This window comes from Ornithorhynchus anatinus, chromosome 7 (assembly GCF_004115215.2).
Source record: "Ornithorhynchus anatinus isolate Pmale09 chromosome 7, mOrnAna1.pri.v4, whole genome shotgun sequence".
Lineage (NCBI taxonomy): Eukaryota > Metazoa > Chordata > Mammalia > Monotremata > Ornithorhynchidae > Ornithorhynchus > Ornithorhynchus anatinus.
The window spans coordinates 66891621-66900230 of NC_041734.1; the positions used below are offsets into that span (position 1 = coordinate 66891621).

Sequence of the window (8610 nt, forward strand, 5' to 3'; positions counted from 1 at the left end):
GGAAGCAGCAAGAAGCAGGACGGTCTAATGGATAGAGCCCGGGCCTGGGAGTCGGAAGGTCATGGGCTCTAATCCCGGCACCGCCACTAGTCTGCTGTGTAACCGTGGGCAAGTCACTTCACTTCTCTGTGCCTCGGTTACCTCATCTGTAAAACGAGGATCGAGACGGTGAGCCCTGCGTCCAACTCGATTTGCTTGTACCCACCCCAGCGCCCCGTACAGTGCCTGGCAGAAGGTAAGCGCTTTAACAAATTCCATCATTATTTTTAGGGAAGAGTCGAGGGAGGGTGGCTGGGGCAGGACAGGGGGCTGAGCTTAGACACGTGGCGTTACCTCGTGTGGAGCGGCTGTCCCGGTCGGTCAGTGAGCAGGGGTGGCAGGCTCGGGGTGGCCACGCCCATGCCAAGGACGCCAGAGACAACTGGGGGACAGAGAAAAACAAAGACGCTTCAGACGAGGTATCGGTGGTAGGACCGGCCCGGAGCGGCCCCCGGGGCTGTGGAAACAGCCTCGGCCAGTTCCCTCCACAAGCCCCTTGGCGGGCTGCCGGGCTCCCGGGTCACCCCGGGGCAGGGCCAGGCCCCCGGCTGGCTCCGTCCTCCTCCTCCTCACTCCCGAGGTGGTGGTGGCTTGGCCGCGCTGTCAGAAAGCATTAGCTGCTGGGGCAAATCTCCCGCTTTCCGGCTGCGAGGGGAAACCAGCGAAGGTGGGCCCGGCCGGCACGCCTGCCCCACCCGCCCCCATGCCAACCCACGCACCGCTTTGGATTGGGACCTGTGCCGTGCCACTTAGAGCCGGGCCCTCGTCACTCCTCCCTGACCCCGCAGAACCGGCAGCCCCCACGGCCCGCCGCCCGGGGTCTAGCCCGGGTTCCCGACTCCGGGTGCTGGTGAGGGGCTGTTCATTTCACCGCTTCTGAGGCGGACGGCGAATCGCGCCCCCTCCCCGCTCCAGAAGTATCTGAGTTCACGCTGGCCGCACGGAGGGTGAGACGGCCCTGGGGGCTCCCGGCCCACCCCGCCACCGGGAAAACTCTCGTTCGGCCAGGGCAAGGGCTCAGAATGGCCTTAAACCCAGAGTGCCCTCGGAGGGTTAAGGAAGCAGGGGTCAAAGACAGTGGAAGATGGTGAGGTAGGTGGAAGTGGAGGTCAGGGGGTGGTGTTTTTGCAGAGGCCAAGTTTGGGCACAAGCAGAGGAGCTCAAAACAGAGACACGGCTATCAATCCCCACCACCACCAAGGTGGGTCCGTCCGGCTGACCAGAGGAGGTGGACCTGAGCCCCTCCTCCCCGAACGTGCTGGAGCACCCTGACCTAGAATAGGGCTGCATTCTGTCCCCAGGTTAGCTAAAGGACAGAGCCCTCCGGATCAGGCAGCCCGCGGCACACGCCAGATGTCTGGAAGAGTCAGAAAACTGCCACGGGAGCAGACCGGCTCTAATCCGGGCAGGACACGAGGCCGGGGTGGCCACAGCCACACCAAGGGGGCGTGGCAAGCGGCTGGGCAAAGGGATCGGCGTTGGCAGCAGAGCGCCCCAGCCCGGGGCGCCGGGATGGCAGATACGATCCCGGCAGTCGACTTATGGCCCCGGGTCCTTGAAAGTTCAGTGTGGGTGCCAAGAGAGGACGCATTAATGCCAGCAGACCCCGTCGAAGGGGACGCAACCGCCCTCTCGCCGGCCGGCTGCAGTCGGTTAACCCTTCGGGCCTGCCGGGAGTCGGAGAGTGATTTAGGGCGACCTCCTGCCCCCGGGCACCGGGAGCCCTCTGCGGCCCCGTGCGGCTTGGCTGCGCTTTGAGAACGAGCGGCAGGGCCCACGGGAAGGGCCGACCCTTGCTCCACTCTCCACTGGGGACTGGGCCAGAAGCAGTGGCGGGGCCAGATGACAAGGCCCTCCCAACGGGGAGGGCAAGGAAGTGAATGTTGTTGATTCACTGGACCGGAGTCTCAGGACCAGCCTGTTTCTTTTCTGAGAAATCCCGACAGCTGAGCGGAGAGAGGGGGAGAGGGGCTTTGCCGCTCTCTAAGCGGGCTCTCAGCTGCCCCTCCTTTGCTTCCAGCAAGAAAGGAGCCGGGCCGCAGCACCAAAAGGCCCTCGCGGGGAGCCGCCAATTGGGAATTTTCAGGACCCCGTGGGACCAGTCCGACCCTGAGGTCACCCGAGGCAGACACGCCGCTGCCCAGAAGGACAGCCTGAAGGTGGAGGGCTGGCTCCGGGGGTTCTCAAAGACCCTTCGGGAATGTTGATTTTGCAAAGAATAAAGCCTTGACACCATCACCGGGCCGGACCGAGAGGAAGTCGAACCCCCAGCAGAAGCTCTGATGTGCTTACGGAGCCCGTGGAGAGTAATAATCGATGACGGCATCTGTTAAACGCTTACTAGGTGCCGAGCACTGTTCTAAGTGCTGGGGTAGACACAAGGTAATCAGGTTGTCCCACGTGGGGCTCGCAGTCTTCACCCCCATTTGACAGATAAGGTCGCTGAGGCACCGAGAAGTGACTTGTCTCAAGTCACACAAGTGGCGGAGTCGGCATTCGAATCCACGACCTCTGACTCCCAAGCCCGGGCTCTTTCCACTGAGCCACGCTGCTTCTCTAATCTCATCCCACAGCCAAGGCGGGCTGGGTGGCTCACTGGAAAGAGCCCGGGCTTTGGAGTCAGAGGTCATGGGTTCGAACCCCGGCTCGGCCACTCGTCAGCTGGGTGACTTTGGGCAAGTCACTTCACTTCTCGGGGCCTCAGTTACCTCATCTGTAAAATGGGGATGAAGACTGTGAGCCCCACGTGGGACAACCTGATTCCCCTGTGTCTACCCCAGCGCTTAGAACAGTGCTCGGCACATAGTAAGCGCTTAACAAATACCAACATTATTATTATTATTATTATTACACTGACATCGGTTTGTCACCTCAGGACCCCTCAGCTGATGGGCAGGGAGGATTTTATTCCTTCGGAGAACTTCTCCACGGAAACTGCTTTTCCCAGGACAGCTGGGTGAGGCAGGAGGAAGAGGGACAGGGACTGTGTCCAACTTGATTTGCTTATATCTATCCCAGCGCTTAGCAGAGTGCCTGGCACATAGTAAGCACTTAACAAGTACCGTAATTATTAGAGCACACTGCCTCACTACGAAGCTCTCAAACTACCGTGGCTTAGTGGAAAGATCCCGGGCTTGGGAGTCAGAGGTTGTGGGTTCTAATCCCCGCTACGCCGATTGTCAGCTGTGTGACTTTGGGCAAGACGCTTCACTTCTCTGGGCCTCAGTGACCTCATCTGGAAAAGGGGGATTAAAGACTGTGAGCCCCACTCGGGACAACCTGATTACCTTCTATCTCCCCCAGCGCTTAGAACAGTGCTTGGCACATAGTAAGCGCTTAAATACCAACATTATTATTACCTCATTTGTAAAATGGTGATTAAGACTGTGCACCCCACGTGGTACACCCTGATGACCTTGTATCTTCCCCACCGCTTAGAACAGTGCTTGGCACATAGTAAGCGCTTAACAAATACCACCGTTATTATCAGAGAAGCCGTGCGGCTCAATGGAAAGGGCCCGGGCTTGGGAGTCAGAGGTCATGGGTTCAAATCCCGGCTATGCTACTTGCCAACTGTATGACTTTGGGCAAATCCCTTCACTCCTCTGTGCCTCAGTTCCCTCATCTGTAAAACGGGGATGAAGACTGTGAGCTCCACGTGGGACAACCTGATGACTCTATCTCCCCAGCGCTCAGAACAGTGCTCGGCACATAATAAGAGTCATAATAATGTTTGTATTTAAGCGCTTACTATGTGCAGCGCACTGTTCTGAGCGCTGGGGGAGATACAGGGTCATCAGGTTGTCCCACGTGAGGCTCCCAGTTAATCCCCATTTTCCAGATGAGGTCACTGAGGCCCAGAGAAGTGACTTGCCCACCGTCACCCAGCTGCCGGGATTCGAACCCATGACCTCTGACTCCCAAGCCCGGGCTCTTTCCACTGAGCCCCGCTGCTTGTCTATAGTAGGCGCTTAACAAATACCAGCATTATTCTTATCATCCCAGTGCAGAGGGGAGTGCTTGGCACCTAGTAAGTGCTGCACAAGTACCATAATTATTACATCCCCGAGAGGGGCCTGCGGAAGGAAGCAGAAGCAGCATGGCTCAGTGGAAAGAGCCCGGGCTTAGGAGCCAGAGGTCGTGGGTTCGAATCCCGGCTCTGCCACTGGTCAGCTGCGTGACTGTGGGGAAGTCACTTCCCTTCTCTGGGCCTCAGTTCCCTCATCTGTAAAATGGGGATGAAGACTGGGAGCCTCACGTGGGACAACCTGATGACCCTGTATCTCCCCCCGCGCTTAGAACAGTGCTCTGCACAGAGTAAGCGCTCAATAAATACTATTGAATGAATCAATTATTATTACAATTCGGCAACAGATAGAGACCATCTCTGCTTTGCTTCTCTGTGCCTCAGTTCCCTCATCTGTAAAATGGGGATGAAGCCTGGGAGCCTCAACTGATGACCATGTGTCTTCCCCCAGCGCTTAGAACAGTGCTCTGCACATAGTAAGCGCTTAAATACCAACAACAACAAAAACCCTGCATCTCCCCCAGCGCTTAGAACAGTGCTCGGCACATAGTAAGCGTTTAACAAACACCGACATTATTATTATTATTATTATAATTCGGCAACAGATAGAGACCATCCCCGCTTCACTTCTCTAGGCCTCAATTCCCTCATCTGTAAAATGGGGATGAAGCCTGGGCGCCTCACCTGATGACTCTGTATCTTCCCCCAGCGCTTAGAACAGTGCTCGGAACATAGTAAGCGCTTAACAAACACCACCACCAACAAAAACCCTGTATCATCTCCCCCAGCGCTTAGAACAGTGCTCGGTACAGAGTAAGCGCTTAACAAACACCAACAACAACAAAAACCCTGTATCATCTCCCCCAGCGCTTAGAACAGTGCTCGGCACAGAGTAAGCGCTTAACAAATACCAACATTATTATTAAAACGGGGATGAAGACCGGGAGCCTCACGTGGGACAACCTGATGACCCTGCATCTCCCCCGCCGCTTAGAACAGTGCTCTGCACAGAGTCAGCGCTTAACAACCACCACCACCAACAAAAATCCTGTATCACCTCCCCCAGCGCTTAGAAGAGTGCTCTGCACACAGTCAGCGCTTAACTACCACCACCACCCAAAACCCTGTACCATCTCCCCCAGCGCTTAGAACGGTGCTCTGCGCAGAGTCAGCGCTTAACACATACCGACATTATTATTATTATTATTATTAATAAAAAAAGGAGGGCAGGAGGCCTTAGGCCGGGCTGGAGGAAGACCGTCCCCGGAGGCGCGGGGGAGGGCAGGGTGGAGGAGCCACCCGGGCGTATTCCTGGGGCGCTCACGACGGGCAGGGGACTGTACTGAGCGCGGGGAAGGGGCGGCCGGTCCTGGCGGCGGGGCGCGGGCCGCCCCGGGCCGTGACCTCTGACCCCGCGGCGGGTCCCCGAGGCTCCCCCTCCCCCCCCGGGCACAGCGGTCACCTGAGGGGGGCGCCCTCCCCGCCCCCCAACGGTCCGGGCCCCGGCTGACCTGGCCGCCTCGCCTCCGCCGCCACCCAAACTTTGGCCATTAGCCTCCCGCAGGGCGGCGGCGTCTGACGTCATCACGCACCGCCCCCCCCCTCCCCCGGCTCGACCAATCCCGGCGTCCGGAGGGCCGGGCCCCGCCTCTCCCCCCCTCAGGCCTCCCCGGGCCCCCACCGCAGAGGCGTCTGGGAGGGCCGGCTAAGGCCTGCCAATCAAAACAATCTGGCCATTTCTTAAGCGCTTGCTAATCGTAATGTTGGTATTTGTTAAGCGCTTACTTAGCACAGCACTGTGCTAAGCGCTGGGGGAGATACAGGGGCGTCAGGTGGTCCCATGTGGGGCTCACACTCTTCATCCCCATTGGACAGATGAGGTCACTGAGGCCCAGAGAATGATATAATAATAATGTTGGTATTTGTTAAGTGCTTACTAGGTGCACAGGACTGTCCTAAGCGCTGGGGGAGATGCAGGGGCATCAGGTGGTCCCATGTGGGGCTCACACTCTTCATCCCCATTGGACAGATGAGTCACTGAGGCCCAGCGAAGAAGAAGAATAATAATGTTGGTATTTGTGAGGCTCACAGTTAATCCCCATTTGACAGATGAGGTCACTGAGGCCCAGAGAATAATAATAATGTTGGTATTTGTTAAGCGCATACTAGGTGCAGAGCACTGTCCTAAAGCGCTGGGAGAGATACAGGGGCATCAGGTGGTCCCATGTGGGGCTCACAGTCTTCATCCCCATTTGACAGATGAGGTCACTGAGGCCCAGAGAATAATAATAATAATAATGTTGGTATTTGTTAAGCGCTTACTAGGTGCAGAGCACTGTCCTAAGCTCTGGGGGAGACACAGGGGAATCAGGTCGTCCCCCGTGAGACTCACAGTTAATCCCCATTTGACAGATGAGGGAACTGAGGCTCAGAGAATAATAATAATAATAATGTTGGTATTTGTTAAGTGCTAACTAGGTGCAGAGCACTGTCCTAAGCGCTGGGGGGAGACACAGGGGAATCAGGTCATCCCATGTGGGGCTCACAGTCTTCATCCCCATTTGACAGATGAGGGAACTGAGGCCCAGAGAATAATAATAATAATAACGTTGGTATTTGTTAAGTGCTTACTAGGTGCAGAGCACTGTTCTAAGCTCTGGGGGAGACACAGGGGAATCAGGTTGTCCCCCGTGAGGCTCACAGTTAATCCCCATTTGACAGATGAGGTAACTGAGGCCCAGAGAATAATAATAATAATAATAATAATAATAATAATGTTGGTATTTGTTAAGTGCTTACTAGGTGCAGAGCACTGTTCTAAGCGCTAGGGGAGACACAGGGGCATCAGTTTGTCCCCCGTGAGGCTCACAGTTAATCCCCATTTGACAGATGAGGTAACTGAGGCACAGAGAATAATAATAATAATAATGTTGGTATTTGTTAAGCGCTTATTAGGTGCAGAGCACTGTTCTAAGTGCTGGGGGAGATAGCGGGGAATCAGGTTGTCCCCCGTGAGGCTCACAGTTAATCCCCATTTGACAGAATCCCCATTTGACAGATGAGGTAACTGAGGCACAGAGAATAATAATAATAATAATGTTGGTATTTGTTAAGCACTTACTAGGTGCAGAGCACTGTCCTAAGCCCTGGGGGAGACACAGGGGAATCAGGTCGTCCCCCGTGGGGCTCACAGTCTTCATCCCCATTTTACAGATGAGGGAACTGAGGCCCAGAGAAGTGAAGTGACTTGCCCACAGTCACACAGCTGACAAGGGGCAGAGCATCTGACAAGGGGCAGAGCTGGGATTCGAACTCATGACCTCTGACTCCCAAGCCCGGGCTCTTTCCGCTGAGCCACGCTGCTTCTCTATGTACCGAGCACTGTTCTAAGCACTGGGGGAGACACAGGGTCATCAGGTGGTCCCACTTGAGGCTCCCAGTCTCCATCCCCATTTGACAGATGAGGCCACTGAGGCCCCGAGAAGCGAAGCAGGGATTGTTGAATTGTAATAATAATAATGTTGGTATTTGTTAAGCGCTTACTATGTACCAAGCATTGTTCTAAGCACTGGGGGAGATACAGGGTCATCAGGTGGTCCCACGTGAGGCTCCCAGTCTTCATCCCCATTTTACAGATGAGGGAACTGAGGCCCAGAGAAGTGAAGCAGAGATGGTCTCTATCTGTTGCCGAATTGTAATAATAATTGATTCATTCAATAGTATTTATTGAGCGCTTACTATGTGCAGAGCACTGTACTAAGCGCTTGGAATGGACAAATCGGTAACAGATAGAAACAGTCCCTGCCCTTAGATGGGCTTACAGTCTAATAATGTTGGTATTTGTTAAGCGCTTACTATGTGCCGAGCACTGTTCAAAGTGCTGGGGGAGATAACAGGGTCATCAGGTTAGACTGTAAGCCCATCAAAGGGCAGGGACTGTCTCTATCTGTTACCGATTTGTATATTCCAAGCACTTAGTACAGTGCTCTGCACATAGTAAGCGCTCAATAAATACTATTGAGAGAATCAGGTTGTCCCACATGAGGCTCCCAGCCTTCATCCCCATTTTACAGATGAGGTCACTGAGGCCCCGAGAAGCGAAGCAGGGATGGTCTGTTGCCGAATTGTCCATTCCAAGCGCTTAGTACAGTGCTCTGCACGCAGTCAGCGCTCAATAAATACTATTGAATGAATGAATGGACTTGCCCACCATCACACAGCTGACAAGTGGCAGAGGCAGGATTTGAACCCTTGACCTCTGACTCCCAAGCCCGGGCTCTTTCCACTGAGCCACACTGCTTCTCTAGTCTCCCCACGCTTCTACCCCCGGTCTGCTCTGAGACCTGGGGCGAGCCCACTTGCTTGCTCTGGGCCTCAGTTACCTCATCTGGAAAATGGGGATTCATAACAATAATAATCAGTTAGACACACCCACACCCACCTGCCTTAGTGGCAAGAGCAGGGGCTTGGGAGTCAGGGGTCATGGGTTCTAATCTCCCCCCATCCCCACCCCCGGTCTGCTCTGGGACCTGGGGCAAGCCCAC

At 55.2% G+C, this 8610-nt stretch overlaps 1 protein-coding gene across 2 annotated transcripts in view; it reads right to left on the bottom strand.

Annotated features, from left to right (window-relative positions):
• Positions 1-5641, bottom strand: part of PPARD (peroxisome proliferator activated receptor delta) — a 32412-nt gene extending 26771 nt beyond the window's left edge. For both annotated transcript variants that reach the window (XM_029069449.2, XM_029069447.2), the window contains exons 1-2: positions 5578-5641; positions 334-421 (exon numbers count right to left, since the gene is read on the bottom strand). The gene's annotated coding sequence lies outside the window, so the exon portion shown is untranslated. The remainder of the gene's footprint in view (positions 1-333; positions 422-5577) is intronic.
• Positions 5642-8610: the final 2969 nt, after the last annotated feature.